This window comes from Podarcis liolepis, assembly GCF_965112155.1.
Source record: "Podarcis liolepis genome assembly, chromosome: 10".
In the NCBI taxonomy this organism is placed as follows: Eukaryota; Metazoa; Chordata; class Lepidosauria; order Squamata; family Lacertidae; genus Podarcis; species Podarcis liolepis.
In genome coordinates this window covers 55,771,935-55,790,666 of record NC_139562.1, presented here as the reverse complement: position 1 = coordinate 55,790,666, position 18,732 = coordinate 55,771,935, and the positions used below count along the sequence as shown (strand labels likewise).

Below are 18,732 nucleotides of genomic sequence, written 5' to 3'. Positions count from 1 at the left end.
TTCCAACATATGACCATTGCCTTGAATTTTGTCATTTAACTACAAGCAAATGGACCTCAGGAACTTTTGTGGATAAAGATACAGTATTCCACTTTAATGCATGCTTCCTATACACAGGTTTCATGTTTAAATAGACAGTTATAAATATTAATAAAAACCACTAGATTTTAATTTCAAATGAATCCCAAGGGCAAATTGATATCAGTCTTCCCAGAAGACTATTTTAGCAGTCAATGAGGTTGAAATTAGAATAGCAAGAACTAGCATGGCTTTTATCAATTTTCCTAAATGTTCTTGGTAGGCATCAGGGGTCTAATCCCAAAGTCCATAAATACAAATGCAAAAAGTGTTTTAAGTATTCCCCCCCCCCAATAAGTTTTGGAATATCTGTCTTAGCAAAGTAAAGAAGAACCCTCACATGCTCCAAGGAGATAGGTAATAATTCTGCTGCCTCCAAATTAGAAAATTTAATATTCAAGAGTTGCTCACGTTTAAAATTAAAACTTGGGACTGAGTCCCAAGAAGTCCCAAGCTCTTGAAAGGATAAACATTTACTTGTAATACTAGACACTAGTTCTTACTGTACATTAGAAATTCCTTTAAGGGTTTTGGGTCAGGACACACTTGGCCTTGAAGGAGATAGAAATATACCCAGCAAATGTTGACTAGCTATAAGTCTAAAATGTAAAGAGAGACATACTTGTCTAGGCAAGTCATTCAGCAAAATTACTTTATTGAAATGCAAGGACTATCTAATATAAATAGTATATTAGATCTTGTGTACATGCCAAGAGAAATATATTTATAACAGGCAATTCCAAATGAATGTAACTCAACACTTTGAAGAGAAATCATAATGACCTTTTCAAGTATTACTATTTCTATGCTCTTTATTACCCTTTACCATATTCATTATTATAGTCTAGCTGGAACAAGCCAAGTGAAAACCTGTAAACTGGAATATCACCATTAACTTTAAAATGTTGCTCTTGGTGATCACAAGCCAGAAACTGATGCCACTGGTTCAAGGTCTAGTTTAGAGTAACTCCATTAGCAGTGCAGCTAGAATCTTTGAGTGGTATAAGGTTAAATTGGTGTTGGTGTTACCAGACACAACAAACATTGCTTCTTGGCTCTACTTGGCAGAGTGAGATTTTACTAAGCAGTGCTTTCCAAGTCCTAAATTCTTTCATTCTTAAAATTTAAATAATGTCATCAATCAATCTCTAAACTTCAGCAGATATTTGGGAGAGACATATTATAGAAGGTCCATCAATTATTTCAAAAACAAGTTTGCAAATGAAAAGCCGTTCTGAGTATTTCCATTGCGTTATTCATTCATTTTAAACATCATAATCCTTAATGCTCATCTTGAAGTACACATTTAAATTGAACTTACTTCTGCGTCAGTAGCTTGGAATTACTGCATTAACATTCTGTTTTATACTGTGTTTATCTGCTTTGTCCTGTGTTTATATGGCTGTTATTCAGCCACTGAGTGCCTTTGGGGGAATCACTTATGACAAGGAGTCTCACATGATCTACTTCTATTCATACAGCAGAGAACTAGCCTCAAACTATTTTGAGGGTTGACAAGCTTGCGGCGCTCCAGATATTGCAGGACTGCAACTCCCATCAATCCTGGCTACTGGTCATGTTGGCTAGGACTGATGGGTGTTTGAGTCCAGAAACATCTGGGGATCACAGTTTAGCCATGCCTGGGCTACATGATGTTCTGTACAACATCATGGGACAAAATCCAATCAGGGATCACTGAGCCTTAATAACGAAACATGTTTCTATTGCCAACACTTAGGAATTTTCATCATTACACTTTCTGAGACCTACATCTCAACAGGGAGCCAGCTGCTATCATCAGAAACCTATGGCCTTAATGCTACTCCTTTGTACCGTATCTTTCGCTCTATAAGACGCACCAGACCATAAGACGCACCTAGTTTTTGGAAGAGGAAAACAAGAAAAAAAAATATTCTGAATCCCAGAAGCCAGGACAGCCAACGGGATCACAGTGCAGCGATCTCCCGGGCAAGTGGAGCCTTTATTCCCTACCCAGGAGAGGCTGCGCGTGGCTAAGGCCCCAAGAGCCGCACTCCCTTTAAAGAGCGTGCGGATTGTGTGTGCGGCTCTTGGGGGCATTTCTCTGAGGAGGGAGAAGGGCAGCCCTTCTCCCTCCTCAGGGAGAAGCCCCCAAGAGCCGCACACACGTTCCACGCAGCTCTTTAAAGGGAGCGCTAAGCAGAGCCTTCCACCTGCATTCGCTCCATAAGACACACACACATTTTCCCTTACTTTTCAGGAGGGGAAAAGTGCATCTTATAGAGCGAAAATACAGTAATTGTCATCTGCTCAACTGCTGTGTTTTTCTGGCCAGGAGGGACAGCGTCAGAAAACAATGGATTGGGCAAAAGGAACAGCAGCTTTCACTGCCTATACACTGACTTTCTCTCTGGGCAGGGATGGGGACTTGACCCAGTAGGAGGGCATGTATGCAATTGCCAGGAAGGAAGAGAGGACCCTATTAATAGCATCTTGAATAAGCCCTTCTTTGAACCGACAACCAGTGTTGCCAATAGGCATGATCCCAACTCCACTTACACATGCACATAAGTCATGGAATCAGAGTCAGAAGGGACCACGGGGGCCATCTAGTCTAAACCAATGCAATGCAGGAATCTTTCGTCCAATGTGGGGCTTGAATGCACAGCCTTGTGATTAGGAGTCTCATGCTCTGCTGGTGTCAGAGACCAGGCTGAGAAGTACTGCTCTGATGAGGAATGGTGGGAGCCTCCCCCTCCCCCTGCTCCTGACCAGGATCCTGAAGATGCCCAGGAGCAGAGGAGGAGGATAGATTTAGAGACTTGGTTTGGAGAGGAACGTAGTTCTGAAGACAAAAGTTAGGAAGAACTGGGGGGTGAACAGCAAAGAACAGGAAGGGAGAGAGCTAACAGATTCTCTCTCGCTAGAAAGTAGCCAGCCTATCAGTCCAAGCTCACGTAGAGCAGATAAGGTGGCAACACAAAAAACAGGGTGGTTGCCAGAATCCTTAATTGGGAACACTTTTATTCCGAGAATGGCTGTTTTGTTCTTTTGATGTGATCATTAAAGACTCTTTAAATGGTGAGCCAGCATCTTTAAAAGCAGAGACATCACCTTGCCAACAAAGGTCCATATAGCTAAAGCTATGGTTTTCCCAGTAGTGATGTATGGAAGTGAGAGCTGGACCATAAAGAAGGCTGATCACCGAAGAATTGATGCTTTTGAATTATGGTGTTGGAGGAGACTCTTGAGAGTCCCATGGACTGCAAGAAGATCAAACCTCTCCATTCTTAAGGAAATCAGCCCTGAGTGCTCACTGGAAGGACAGATCGTGAAGCTGAGGCTCCAATACTTTGGCCACCTCATGAGAAGAGAAGACTCCCTGGAAAGACCCAGATGTTGGGAAAGATGGAGGGCACAAGGAGAAGGGGATGACAGAGGACGAGATGGTTGGACAGTGTTCTCAAAGCTACCAGCATGTGTTTGACCAAACTGCGGGAGGCAGTGGAAGACAGGAGTGCCTGGTGTGCTCTGGTCCATGGGGTCACGAAGAGTCGGACACGACTAAACGTTTTAGGCCTTGAAAACAAAGTGTTTAAGAGTCAAGGATTTGTTTTGCCGTCTTTTATAAACCACAGTGACTTGGGAAAAAAGCAGAGAAGGAAGGAGGTGAAGAGAGAGAACCAGAATAGGTGTGAGTGGGTCACACTTTTCCCCCAGCAAAGAAGCAACAGTGAGCGTTGGGATGCCTTCCGAACCAAAGCAAGGCACATTTCAGTTCAGTTAGGTGCTTACTTTTTGTAATATTACAATGCTTAAGCGTCCATGGTAGCTTTGCATGGAGGGAAGATGTGGTGAAAACCAGAATACCTTTGCTCCACTCCCATGACCTCCATGGTAGCTTTGCATGGAGGGAAGATGTGGTGAAAACCAGAATACCTTTGCTCCACTCCCATGACCTCCTAGCAGCTCCTCTAGGACTGATGAGCACCAGCTGCCACTGGCCAGAACTATCACATTATTGTCAATTTTTTTTGCCTCAAAACATGTGCCTACTTCTACAAAAAAATAATAACTGGTGGAGTGCCTGATTTCAGGATCATAATATGCATAAAATGCCTTGCATTGCTAAACAGTTTTACCATTTAAAAATTAAAATTAACCCACCCCCCCAATTACTTCCCTCATTTCCCATTCCCCATTCACAGCAGTTCTATTTAGGAAACGCTAATAGTTTGAAAGGTCCCTATTTGAGAACTAGTTTGAATTAAAGTCAAAGCAGCATCCCCTGCAGCCCTAGATTAGGGAGGCAACATTTTATCAGCTGCTTGGCAGCTTAAACTGTCAACAATCTTCTTGATATATTTATAGTCCAGGGATGTCCCTCAACTACTTTTGGAACACATGTGCAATACAAATGAGCATCGTTTGTAACAAGGGCTTCTTTTTGTAGAATTTTTTTTTTTTTTTTAGTAATTCTAGCATGGAGCCCCATTAGAGAGCGATTTGGTTGGGGGATTTACATGCCAGACCTGCATCCTAATGAGTGAACACCGGCCTCATTTAAATTCTACAGAATGCATTCATTGTTTTAAATTAGGCAAGAATCTGCCCTGTAATGTCATAGCTGTAAGTTGTCACGAAGGGATTGGTTTCAAATGCTCCAAAAATTTCCACCCAAGATACACAGTTACTGTTTCTAAGGTGTTTCCCCACCCTGACCCTCTGAAATGTACCTTGCTGAAGTTTGCCTGAGCTTACTGAATACTACATTAACAAAGTATGATGCAATATTAAGTCAACTGCAAAAAGGCACACTCGGACAGGTTTTCCTCCCCTCCTGATAGCAATTAGTAGCTCTAAATGACTTGGCTAAATGGAAGTCTGAACGTGCAGCCAAGCATATAAACCAGTCAGAATGTTTTAAAGACTGTGTTTTTCAATGACTGATGTTGATACAGTTACCAAAGGTAATGTGTAGCAATCATTACACAAGCTATTCAGGTCCTGTTGGTAACATTATATCTCATGGTTTTCATTAGGAAAGGCTACTGAGACGAACCAAAAAGAGGAAGCATTTGTAGAGGGGACTTTCCTGCTGTCGTATCAACCCCAGATGTGTATCTATTGACAGACAAAACTAATAAGCCTATTTATCTCAAAATGTAGTGTTGATTGGAAGGCACGTGAGAAAGAGCCATATTCAACAGATGCATGGATTCGGTTAGCTCTTGGATTCACTCTTAAATATAGATTTTCAGGTAGGGGTACCTCTTGACCATTTCCACCTGATGAGAAAGCTGGTCCATTCTTTTAGCATTGGATCCAGTTGGAGCTCTTATTCACATGCTGACTGCAAATGCTCCTTTTGAAAGTTTAACAATTGCACAATATACACTTTGGGAAGGGCCAAAGGTCAGTGGTAGAGCATCTGTTTTGCATGCAGAAAGTTGCAGACACAATTCCTGAAATCTCCGAGTAGGGCTGAGAGAGAGACCCCTGTCTGAAATCCCGGAGAGCAACTGCTAGTCAACGTGGACAGTTCTGAGCTAGATGGACCCGTTGTTCTGTCTAGGCATAATTCAGCTTTTTTGTTTCTGCTGCATTTGCTAAAGCCCACTGTATCAGTGATTTTAATACTAAAACAACATGAGTCCTGCAAACCTTGTGGACATCCTTGTGTCCAATTGTGGACATCCTTTCTCCTAGAAGTTCCCTAAACCTTGACAATGCACACCTTCTACAAATGATACAAGACCAAATTCTAGTGGTCCTAGATGCGTAAGCCAACTTAAGAATGTAACTATTGTAAGATACAGTGGTACCTCGGGTTAAGTACTTAATTCGTTCCAGAGGTCCGTTCTTAACCTGAAACTGTTCTTAACCTGAAGCACCACTTTAGCTAATGGGGCCTCCCGCTGCCACCGCGCCGCCGGAGCATGATTTCTGTTCTCATCCTGAAGCAAAGTTCTTAACCTGAAGCACCATTTCTGGGTTAGTGGAGTCTGTAACCTGAAGCATATGTAACTTGAGGTACCTTGTACTTGGAATTGGGTGGAGGGGGGACTGTATTAGTGGGTTCAGTGGCTGCACTATCATTCTTTTCCTGTTAAGCCCTCATGCCTACCCTGCCCTGCTAATGATGTGTTCTTTTTATGTTTTGCCATAGGTTTCAATGGATTGTATTAAATTTTGTCCGTTTATGAACATCCTTGAGACCTCATTGGTGAAAGGTGGGGTATTATTAATAAAACCTAATTTGTTTTAGAAGAGTTGTTCCCTGCCCTGAGCCTCTTGGAACAGGAGAGATTAAAACTTAAAAAAAAAAAAAATACAAGATAGTAGCATATTGCTGCCCAAAACAACCACAGAATATATAGGTTGCTGCACTCTTGTGGAGGAAAGCATAATAGACCAGTTGTATGTTCTGATGAAAGTCCTCCAGGAGAAGGAGTAGTAATCCTGTTAATGATTGATTCATCCCACACTTTAGAGTGCATTTCCCTATCACTTTCCAAATTGCAAAAAGTCTGGTTTGTTTTTTAAGTGGATTTACAGTGCTCCAGTGACAAGAATATTTTAATTCACTTCAATCATGCAAGCCTAAAGTTCCAGTAGACACTTGAATAGCTTCTGAAAAAAACCAATGTTCTGGAAGTTACCCTAATAAAACACTGGTATAAAAGCTGGTGATGTTTTCTGCTCGGAACAGCTCAATTTTATACTTTTAGATACACGTTTAGATATAGCTTCTCCATAGTCAGGCTGCATGTCACTCACATGCACAATGAGAAGTCAACACATGCTCAGTTGCGGCAGTAACTACAATCACATCTTCAGTAACATGTATCTGTGAAGACAGATTAAGACCCACTTTTGCTGATATGTTACTAGGTAAAGGTAAAGGGACCCCTGACCATTAGGTCCAGCAGTGGCTGACTCTGGGGTTGCGGCGCTCATCTCGCTTTATTGGCCGAGGGAGCAGGCATACAACTTCTGGGTCATGTGGCCAGCATGTGGCCAGATATATTACTAGATGCATATCATTCACACAATCAGATATTGTCAGGGGTTTAGGAGCAGAGGCACGGGCAAGGGAGGAAACAGAGAGCGAAGGGGAGGAGGCAGAAGAAAAGATGAGTGATGACGACGACCCGAGATCTCCTAGTCTTTCCAGTGAATCAGAGGATTCACAGAAAGGAGCACCAGTGGCCAGGGCAAGGGGGGAGTCTAGGGGGGCACCCCAGGAAGATAGAGCCAGAGGGGACTCAGGGGAGAGCAGCTGGAAATCGGGACCAGCGTCACCGCCAGGAAGCAGGGAAGAGGAAGGGAGCCAGGGGGGAAGCGCTGGCAGCTCACCACAGGAGGGAGGGCATGAGTCAGGAGTGGCCACACCTCCATCGGGGAGCGAAGAAACGGTTAAGAGGAAAGTGGAAGGTTGGGCGCGCGCGCCAAGTTCAAATGCAGAGGAAGGCGGCGCAGTAAGCAGCCCCGAAAGAGAGCCAGGTCCTAAAGCCCGGCGCAAGGAGACAGGAGGGTCCGGGTCAGCGTCAGAAGAATCCCGGAAGGAAGAAACCCCGGGGGGTAGAGGGACCCAGAGGAGGACAGTCAGGCGGAAAAGGTGGAGCAAGGCTAGGATATTAAGTTGGTGCACACGGGGCGGAGACTCAGACGGAGCTTCGCCGATCTAGCTACTAGACGTAGAGTTGCGCGCAGCAGCGTGAGAATGGAAACTGTAATTCAATAAAGACTTTTACTTAATGATCGCTGGCTAGCGTGATCCTGTGTGAGCTAGGATCTTCAAGCAGCTCTGACAGTAAGCTCCGTCTCTCGATTGTGGGCATCTACAGCCTCGAGGAGGGGAGAGAAACAGGTGCCTACTAGCGAGCTCACGAACGGCAGACGACATGACGGCTGAGCAGCAGATAGAGGAACTCAGAAACGCAGTGGCACAACTGAACGCCGAGGCTCTCGCATCCAGGAAGAGAGAGGAGGAGGCAGCTGCCGCCTGCAGGGATCTCCAGGTCAGGTTAGACGTGCTGACAAAGCAGACACCCCGGCAGGAGGGAATTGGGTTGGCGAGACGGACAGGCGGGCTGGTCTCTCACTTCGATGGGAACCTGCAACAGTATCCCAACTTTAGAGCCGACGTACTGTGCGCACTGCAACTGCTGCATAAAGACTTTAGAGATGAACAAGAGAGAGTGGGGTTCATCATGTCCCATTTGCATGGGGATGCGAAAGCATGGCTACGCAATTTATGGAGAGATAAGGATCCAGCGCTCCAGAATGCAGATGCCTTTATTAAAGCGATGGATGGGTGTTTTTTATCAAGTATTGACGTGGATCTTGCACGGAAGGAGGTGCATGGGCTGAGACAAGGGAGGGCCAGCGTCAGGCAGTATCATGCCCGCTTTTTCGCCTTGGTCAGTGCCCTGGAATGGGACAGAGATTCGGCTCCTGTAAGAGACCTCTTTTGGGAGGGGCTGCACAACTCGATTAAAGATGAGATCGCGAGGGGGGAGAGACCCCGAACCACCCAGGAGGTCGTTCAGAGGGCACTGGCAGTGGGGGTGAGGCTGGAAGGACGTCCGTGGAGCAGGGACGAAGGGCGTGAAGGGCGCGAACCAGCCAGGGGCCCCTCCTTCCTTCCCAGAGAAGCAGCGCGGGCGCAATCCACGCCTCCGCCAGGAGGAGGAGCCGAACCTATGGAGGTTGGAGGTGCAAGGGCTCAGTCAGCAACCAGAGCCCTAGCACCGGCAGCAGTGAAAGCGAAGCCTCCTAGAGGGAACAGGAAGTGTTACGTCTGTGAAGAGCCAGGGCATATGGCAAAAGAGTGTCCCCAGAGGCTCCACAAGCTTACTGCAGCCTCGGCAATGGTGACTGCAGCACCGCAGCAAGGGGGACCACAGCAGGGAAACGACGCAGTCTGGCTGGAGGAAGAGGCCCTGGGGCCCAGCCAGACGTGTTAGTGACGCAGTCCCCAGAGGTTTTACAGCCCGTGAACCCCCTCCCGCCCAAACCAGTGGTGAGGCTCACCGCATCTCTCCAGCTGCCCAATGGAATCACCACTGACGTGCCAATCACCATTGACTCAGGCAGCAATGCGGACTTTATAGGGCAGGACTTTGTCGACAAACACGCTATACAGTTGCTGCCGGCCACACTGCCCCTGCAGGTTGTCACGGTGGATGGCAGGGAGTTGCTAGGGGGGCAAGTGGTGAAGCAGACGCCGCCCATGGCGATGCGACTTGGAAATCACAAAGAAATCATCAGCTTCAATGTCACTCAACTATCGGATACGCCCATTGTATTGGGAATGAGTTGGCTGGACAAGCACAGCCCAACGCTGGCTTGGTACCAGAGGCAGCTGATCTTCGGCTCTTCCTTTTGTGCTGAACACTGCATCGTGCCCCGGCAGGAAGGAGAGGAAGAGGAGTCACAGCTGCTGCTAGGCACGCTGCAAGCGATTCCCCACAAGTACGCAGAATTTTTGGAAGTTTTCTGCGAGAAGGAGGCGGACAGGCTGCCCCCTCACAGACCATATGACTGCAAGATTGACCTGCTGCCGGGGGTGGCGCTGCCTAAGGGGAAACTGTATTCCATGTCAGAGGACGAGCTGCAGGAACTCAAACAGTTCATAGATCATAATTTGGAGCGCGGTTTCATCCGAGAGTCCAAGGCAGCGGGGGGCAGCCCAGTATTATTTGTTAAGAAGCGAGACACGCCCCAAAAAAAGACTGGTCGTGGACTATCGCATTTTAAACAATGGGACCAAGCCGTCGGACTTCCCCATGCCCCGAATCGACGACCTCCTGGCGAAGGTGCGGAAGGGAAAAGTGTTCACCAAGTTAGACCTGCGAGGGGCGTACAACCTCATTCGTATGCGGGAGGGAGATGAGTGGAAGACGGCCATGTTCACGCCACTGGGTACCTACGAATACAGAGTTATGCCCTTTGGATTGCAAAATGGCTCCCACGTTTTTCAAGCTTTCATGCATCACGTGTTGGCGGGACTTCTCTACAAGACGTGCGTCTGTTTCTTAGATGACATCCTGATCTTTTCGGAATCGCAGCAGGAGCATGACAGACACGTCAAGGAAGTGCTGACCAGACTAAAGCAACATAGGCTCTACGCCAAGCTGGAGAAGTGCCAGTTTGACGTGACGGAGGTGGATTTTCTGGGCTACAAGTTGTCTGACAAGGGGCTCGCCATGAACAGCGCCAAGGTTCGCGCGGTATTGGATTGGAAGAGTCCACGCAACCGGAAGGAGGTCCAGAGGTTTGTCGGCTTTGCGAACTTCTATCGCAAGTTTATCAAGGGCTTCGCGATGCAGACAGCGGCCATCACAGACACGCTTAGCTCCAAGAAAAAGAAGTTCGTTTGGACAGAGGAGGCGGAGCAGTCCTTTCAGGCACTCAAGCGTCTCTTCGCGTCGGAAGAGCAGCTGCTTCACGTCAACCCCAGCAGGCCGATGAGGGTGGAGACAGACGCCTCGGACAGAGCCGTGGGGGCGGTCCTGCTGCAAAAGGACCAGCAGGGGGTGTGGCGACCGGCAGCGTTTTACTCCAGGAAGCTCAGCAAGTCCGAGCAGAACTACACCATCTGGGACAGGGAGTTGCTGGCCATTCATGCAGCGTTCAAAGCGTGGAGGCACTTCCTGATCGGCGCCAAGCACACGGTGCAGGTTTGCACGGACCACAAGAATCTGGAGCACTGGCGCACGGCACAGTTCCTAAACCAGAGGCAGATACGTTGGGCGGAGTTTTTTGCGAACTTCGACTTCCGCATAGAGTATGTCCCGGGGGACACTAACATCATGGCGGACGCCCTCTCCCGTAAGCCACAGTATCTGGAGGACGCAACACCAGCGGCCGCCATGCACATCTTCGCACCAACAGTATGGGCGTGCGCCGCGGCCACTGTGGACCTGGAGGCGGTGCGACGAGCGTTGCAGGATGACTCCTTTGCGCAAGCAAAGATGGCAGAGGTGCAAAGGGGCACGGCTGCGGCCGACGGTTTCCAGCTACGAGATGGTTTGCTCATCCGTAAGGGGGCCATCTACGTGCCGGGAGACGACCTTCGCGCCAAGGTGCTGCAGCAGCTGCACGACGCGCCCACGGCCGGGCACTTTGGCAAGGAGAAGACGGTGGAATTAGTAGCCAGGGATTTCTGGTGGCCTGGAATGAGAGGGGAGGTCGCAGACTACGTGGCGAGGTGTGACACCTGCCAGAGGGCCAAACCAGTGCACAAACCGCCGGCCGGACTGTTGGAACCGCTGCAAACTCCGGTCGAACCTTGGGAGAGGGTGGCCCTGGACTTTGTCACGGATCTGCCCAGCTCGAGGGGCAAGACGGCAGTGCTGGTGGTGGTGGACCTGTTTTCCAAGATGGCGCATTTCATTCCGTGTGCTAAGGTGGCCACGGCGGAGCAAACCGCCAAACTGTTCATAGACCACGTGTTCAAGGTTCACGGTCTGCCACGGTCTATTCTGTCCGACCGGGGGCGGCAGTTCATCTCGAATTTCTGGCAGAAGCTGATGGGCTTCCTGAACGTCAAGATCAACCTGGCGTCGGCGAGACACCCGCAGACCAACGGGCAAGCAGAGCGGGTCAATGCCATCATGCAGCAGTACCTGAGATGTTATGCAAATCAACAGCCTGCGACGTGGGTGGATTACCTGCCGCTTGCCGAGTTCGCCTACAACAACACGAAGCACGTGTCCACGGGGGTCACGCCGTTCTTCGCCAACAACGGGAGGCACCCCAGAACCTTCCCGGGACTGGAAAGAAGGGGGGAGGGGGAGCCGCAGACAGCAGATGCGTTCGCGTCGGAGCTGCAGGAAGTCCACGATCAGCTGAGGCGCCACCTGGAGCTGGCCAAACACGCATACAAGGTACAAGCGGACAAGCACAGAAGGGTTGGCGAAGAGCTCCACGTGGGAGACTGGGTTTGGTTAGCAGCCCACGCAGTGCCAGCCAGGTCGTTGGCCAAGAAGAAACTAGGGCATAAACAACTGGGGCCCTACCAAGTCGAGGAGCAGGTCAACCCGGTAGCTTTCAGACTGGCACTTCCGGAGGGTTCCAGAATGCATCCGGTATTCCACAGATCGGTGCTCACTCCCTACAAGGTACCGCACAGGTTCCAGGAACCCGGAACAGCGCCGAGTCCGGTCAGAGACAGAACAGGGCACGCGGGAGTGGCACAGAAGGAGCGCATCAACGAAGTCACGGAGATTTTGGACTCCAGATGGGGGGAAGAGGGGGTAGAATACTTTCTCGCCAAGGAGGGCACCCCGGCCAGTGCGAACAGCTGGGTGCCGGGCTACGCCTTGGACGAACCTCTCCTCAAAGACGAGTTTCATGCCCTCTTTCCCCATAGACCTATGCCAGCAGACTTTTTCGACGACTGGCTTTTCACGCCCACGCTTTCGGCCAGCACTTTCCGGGGGTTCGACTCGGACGAGGACCCGACACAAGACGTCCGTTCCCCGGAGGGGTCACCCTCGGGATCTGCATCAGAACCCTCGTATTGGTGGGACGATAGACCAGAGGAGCAGTTCCGCAGACGGTGGCTGGAAGGCCCAGGACGAGCAACACCGCCAGGAGGAAGTGAGGGAGAGACGGACATGGACGTTTTCGGGGACGACCCTGGTTTCGAGCACGGCGGCACAGAGATGGAAGCGGAGGTGACCGTTGTCGACGAGAGCAGGGAGGAAGACCCGCGAGACTTCAGATGGAGGCCCGCCACGGGAAGCGACTGATATCCGACGTTCGTCCCTTTGCAACAGCAGCCCCCAGCTCCAGCACCGGAAGGAGGGGAGGGGGGAATGGGGGGCTTTGAGGGGGGGATGGATGTCAGGGGTTTAGGAGCAGAGGCACGGGCAAGGGAGGAAACAGAGAGCGAAGGGGAGGAGGCAGAAGAAAAGATGAGTGATGACGACGACCCGAGATCTCCTAGTCTTTCCAGTGAATCAGAGGATTCACAGAAAGGAGCACCAGTGGCCAGGGCAAGGGGGGAGTCTAGGGGGGCACCCCAGGAAGATAGAGCCAGAGGGGACTCAGGGGAGAGCAGCTGGAAATCGGGACCAGCGTCACCGCCAGGAAGCAGGGAAGAGGAAGGGAGCCAGGGGGGAAGCGCTGGCAGCTCACCACAGGAGGGAGGGCATGAGTCAGGAGTGGCCACACCTCCATCGGGGAGCGAAGAAACGGTTAAGAGGAAAGTGGAAGGTTGGGCGCGCGCGCCAAGTTCAAATGCAGAGGAAGGCGGCGCAGTAAGCAGCCCCGAAAGAGAGCCAGGTCCTAAAGCCCGGCGCAAGGAGACAGGAGGGTCCGGGTCAGCGTCAGAAGAATCCCGGAAGGAAGAAACCCTGGGGGGTAGAGGGACCCAGAGGAGGACAGTCAGGCGGAAAAGGTGGAGCAAGGCTAGGATATTAAGTTGGTGCACACGGGGCGGAGACTCAGACGGAGCTTCGCCGATCTAGCTACTAGACGTAGAGTTGCGCGCAGCAGCGTGAGAATGGAAACTGTAATTCAATAAAGACTTTTACTTAATGATCGCTGGCTAGTGTGATCCTGTGTGAGCTAGGATCTTCAAGCAGCTCTGACAGATATGCTTAGCAATTCTTGGTTGAGTTGCCCTTACACACATACACAAAGAGAAAACAGCAACAATTTAGATGCAGCACATCTAGACGATGTTCTCTAAGACAGCATTCAAATGCCCCGGCTGGAGTCTGATAGCTGCTGTGTCAAAGACAAAGATCTGTGTTGAGTGACCCCACAATGTACCATTTTTTCAGAGCCACTCCTGGATGACTTTTAAATGTGCACAAGTGAGATGAGGCAAGCCAGATTTCAATCTGGAGTCCATCACTGGTAATTGCTCCTTTTCCTGTGTCTTTCCATGTGTCCTAGTGGACAGGGTTTCCATGAATGGCATGCAACCTGTTGGTGGCTTTCCTACACAATGCTTTTCCCTTCTGGGTCTTATCTCAATCATCATCGCCAGAAGCATCCAGATGAGTCTTTGAAGCTGCCAAGAGTTTGGAACAAACTAGGGGCAAATTTAAACAAAATGTAAAGGAAATATTTGTTTAAATGAAATTAAATGTAGCATAATTTTAGGCATCTAAAAAGGAAAAAAGAGAGAGAAACAAACCCACTAAATGTTTTTAATTATACGTTTAGCAAATGAGCTGTGCTTCCATACACCTCAGAAGACAATTCTGACTGCACTCCCTTGTTACCATGCAATTTTATCTGGGGGGAAAAATTCTGCTCTCCCTCTTCAGTCCTCAAAATCAGTTCACAAATCACAGCCTGATAAGAAACAGGAACAAACTGTTTAAACTGGTCAGCTCTAGAACATATTTTTACTAATCTCTGAACTTTTCTAAAGAGATCAAAATATCAAAATCTGATTAAAGGTGAAAACATCTGGATATACACAGATGTATATCCCAGTCACCCATAGTCCCTTTAGTCTAGTTGAAGCAAGAAGGTATTTGGCCTGCTGTTTATTTTTTTAAGTACAGTGGTACCTCGGGTTAAGTACTTAATTCGTTCCAGAGGTCTGTTCTTAACCTGAAACTATTCTTAACCTGAAGCACCACTTTAGCTAATGGGGCCTCCTGCTGCCGCCGCACCGCCAGAGCATGATTTCTGTTCTTATCCTGAAGAAAAGTTCTTAACCTGAAGCACTATTTCTGGGTTAGCGGAGTCTGTAACCTGAAGCGTATGTAACCTGAAGTGTATGTAACCCAAAGTAGCACTGTATTGAATTCTGAAAGCCCATTTAGAAATTGTCAGTTTGCTTTTCAACTGTATGTGTTTTAATTTTTTTTTAAATTTATAGTACTTTCAGCTCAGTAATGGCTAAATAAAAAAAAATCACTGCCCTATGATTTTCAAATAGCAGACATTTAATATATATTAATAGAGAAGGATTAAGGGGGAAAGTACTTCTATAGCACTAGCAGTAAATAAGAAGCAATATAAATTGCCTTCCAGATGTCTTATTTATTTCCCCAAAGAGTGAAGTTTGAGTTGTTGTGGCAGCCTGTATTCACAGCAGTCTGCTAAAGATATTAGCACTTGTCAAATACAAATTGATTTCTGTCTAAACTGTCCTTCAGCCTCTTTAGCTCCTAATCAGGTTGTGAAATTGGATGACTTTAAATTCCTTTTATTCGTGTTAGTGATGTCACATACCGTTTTGAAAATTGTAGCAATATTCATTCAGCGCTGGCCTTGCTGAACCCTCCCCCATCCTCCAAAAGAAACAAACAGAATGTCTTCTAAAATGGGCAAATATCATCTTAGTGTGAAGCCATCTGAGTGGAACATGGGGCATGTCTGAGCAATGTCTGTACAGTTACAAGGGTTTCATAGGCAGGGGTGAAAGACAGAAAGAAAGGTAATTAGAAATACTGGATGCTGTGGTGGCAAGGAGATTAAATAAATACCCAATCCAATAAAAGCAGCAGCACCAAGAGGATGTGGGTGGCGCTATGGTTTAAACCACTGAGCCTCTTGGGCTTGCTGATCAGAAGGTCAGCAGTTTGAATCCCCACAATGGGGTGAGCTTCTGTTGCTCTGTCCCAGCTCCTGTCAACCTAGCAGTTTGAAAGCATGCCAGTGCAAGTAGATAAATAGGTACCACTGCAGCGGGAAGGTAAACGGCATTTCCGTGCACTCTGGTTTCCATCACGGTGTTCTGTTGCACCAGAAGTGGCTTAGTCATGCTGGCCACATGACTCAGAAAGTTGTCTGTGGACAAACACCGGCTCTCTTGGCCTGAAAGCGAGATGAGCACCGCAACCCCACTGGACTTAACCTTCCAGGGGTCCTTTACTTTTTACTTACCAAGTCAGTAGCTTACAGCAGGTTTCCCTACTTGTGATTCACCAAGGTGAATACAGTCTACCAGTGATGATTGACAGCAGGGATGTGATAGTCCTGCTGCAACAGGCCATAATGTATGGCTGGTAGGCCATGTTGGGCATGGTGGGCCACAAATTGTCTTATTTGTGTTAAACATATAGATCTAATGCCAGGAGAAGACGATGGTCCAGAAGGAGCAGAGGCACTTCTGAGACTATTATCTAGACTTCATTCTGTCTATTATAGGCTTATTCTTCTTTTAAGGATGAAGATGAGGATGAAAAGGATTCCTGATGGTGTATCTAATTTAGTGCAGAACCAAAATGGTGTGTGTGTGTTTGTCAACGTCTTTGCATTCTGAAAACATTTGGGGATTTTTCAAACCTCTGGTGAATGGATGTTAGAAGCTGGGTGTTAGAGTTAGGGTTAGAATGTGTCTCCATTGCTTAGGTAACTATCAGGTGGATGCTTCTTCAGTCTTCTCCAGTGCCATGCAGTTGACTGGCTGTGACACAGTATGGACGAGGGTACTCATCCCATTGAAAGTAATGAAGGACAGATGGATTGCATCTGTGTTTGAATGCGCATTTGAATGTGGATGTCCTCTGTTTGCACAGCATTAATTTTGATGGCTTGTGCAGTTGGTTGTTCATATAGAGGCACTGAACATGGACACATTTGGGTATGGATATGGAGTGTAACATGCATCAGTGTACATAGAACCAAGAAGATAAACAAAAAGGTTGCCTATAAAAGTTGATAAGCAGAACAGTGACAATATTTGCAAGAATACAAAAAATTCAAGTGGTAAACAATAAAATGCCCTGCTTTGAAATTGCTTGGCCTGCTCAGAGGGCGAACTGCTACTTAGGAAGAGAAAGAGAAAGAGACAATTTTGAGAAAATCAGAGATGTCTTTTTAAGAGAGATATTAAATAAAATTTACAATATTGCTACTGAAAAACCCTGCCAGCATCTTCTTTGTACTTAACTGGGTGTTATTTAGAAATGTGCTCAATTATTTTCAGTTATTGGGAACAATTTATCAATAACTATCCTCAAACAAGCCTCTTCTCTTATGATGGTGTTTGCATTGAAATAGAGACTTGACACAACATCCTAATTCTTATTATTAAAAGCCAAACTAGCAGATATAGTTACAAACAGATTGCTTAAAATAATATTAAATCATACTATAAGTTTTTAGTCTTCGAACTTTGGGGGAGATAATTAGAGGTAGGGCTCAGAATTGCTTGCCCAATTCCCCCTGCAAACCCAAAGATCCCTTAAATGGCAAATAATAATAATAATAATAATAATAATAATAATAATAATAATAATAATAATAATATTTATTCCCACGCCCACCTGACTGGGTTTCCCCAGCCACTCTGGGTGGCTTACAACCGAATATTAAAAACAATATAGCATCAGACGTTAAAAACTTCCCTAAACAGGGCTGCCTTCAGTTGTCTTTTAAAAGTAAAATAGTTGTTTATTGCCTTGACATCTGCTGGGAGGGCGTTCCACAGGGCAGGCCTACTTGTTTTTATTAACCAAGTGGGGTTTTTTTTATGTAAAAGGTAATTATTTAAAAGCAATGCAGTCTTAAAAATGGGCCTTTAGATTCTGAGAAAGAGAATGAAATTTAAGGAGTAGAATTGACTCTACTCCACATGTCAGAAGAACTGTGCAAATAGCCTCCAGCCAACAGTTACCATTCTATCCCTCAGAAAGAGAGGCAAGACAGAGGAAAAGGGAAGGGGCATGGCTAAAATGGACACTGTGATGCTGCTCATTCTCACTCATCCCGCTGAAACAGATGATGCCATGTGCATGTGCCCTGGTACTTTGGTCAAATGGCTTGCGGGCAACAACCACTCTCCTGTGTCCTGACATGGGTCTGCAGCAGGCTTGCTCCCTGTGGGATAGCACAAGAAGGCAAGAATGGTTTCCATAAACTGGGGTGGAGGGGTGGGTCAGAAGCTAAGAAGAGCATAGATCTGGATCTTTGGGGAGTGTGAGGAATGGTCTAGGCCCTAGACTGAAGAGAAGAAAGAGGCAGAAGGTTTGCTTCCCTGACATCCAGCTTCTGAAATCCTCCCCTCCATCGGCCTGAGTGCTCATACCAGCATTCTGTTCTCTACTTCCAGGAATATCTGTTCTCTACTTCCAGGAATATTCATTCTGCAGCTCTCTTGCCTACATACATTTAATAATAATAATAATAATAATAATAATAATAATAATAATAATAATAATAATATTTATTTATTTATACTCCACCCTCCCTGGCCAGGGCCAGGGCCAGGGCGGCTAACACCGAATATAAATTACAGTAAAACGTAGTAGAAAAAAAGAAAAAAGGGGAAAAAAACAGTTCATTAAAATACGGCTTAAAATGCAGCCTCGTTTTAGTAGTAGCCCATAAATCAATTTAGATTTCTGGAGTGTCACATGCAAAGACACCTAACGTTTAGAAAGTCTGCAGATTTTTTTCCATTTTAGGCTTAGGTGATACTTTCCTTTTATTATAATTTTGGGTTTGTTTTTTAAGAAAAAGAAAAAAGTGTATATTACTTTTCATTAAGGCTAGTGGTCATGATACAGGTTTAATAAAGAAGGGTCATCATCATGCAGAATAATTTACTACCTTCACGTGGCAGCTCATGGTGTTGTTTTACAATATAGTTTAGCATCATAGCATACAGGGACATGGTAGAAGTTATAATTCTTACTGGCAGTATGAAAGTTGAAGGCTGCCTCATATTTAAACCACCTGAGCCATCTC

General features: G+C 46.9%; 1 protein-coding gene across 1 annotated transcript in view; it reads right to left on the bottom strand.

Annotated features, from left to right (window-relative positions):
• The window catches only part of KCND2 (potassium voltage-gated channel subfamily D member 2), a 288,864-nt gene that overhangs the window by 132,336 nt on the left and 137,796 nt on the right, over window positions 1-18,732 (bottom strand). The gene's annotated exons all lie outside the window — the stretch shown is intronic.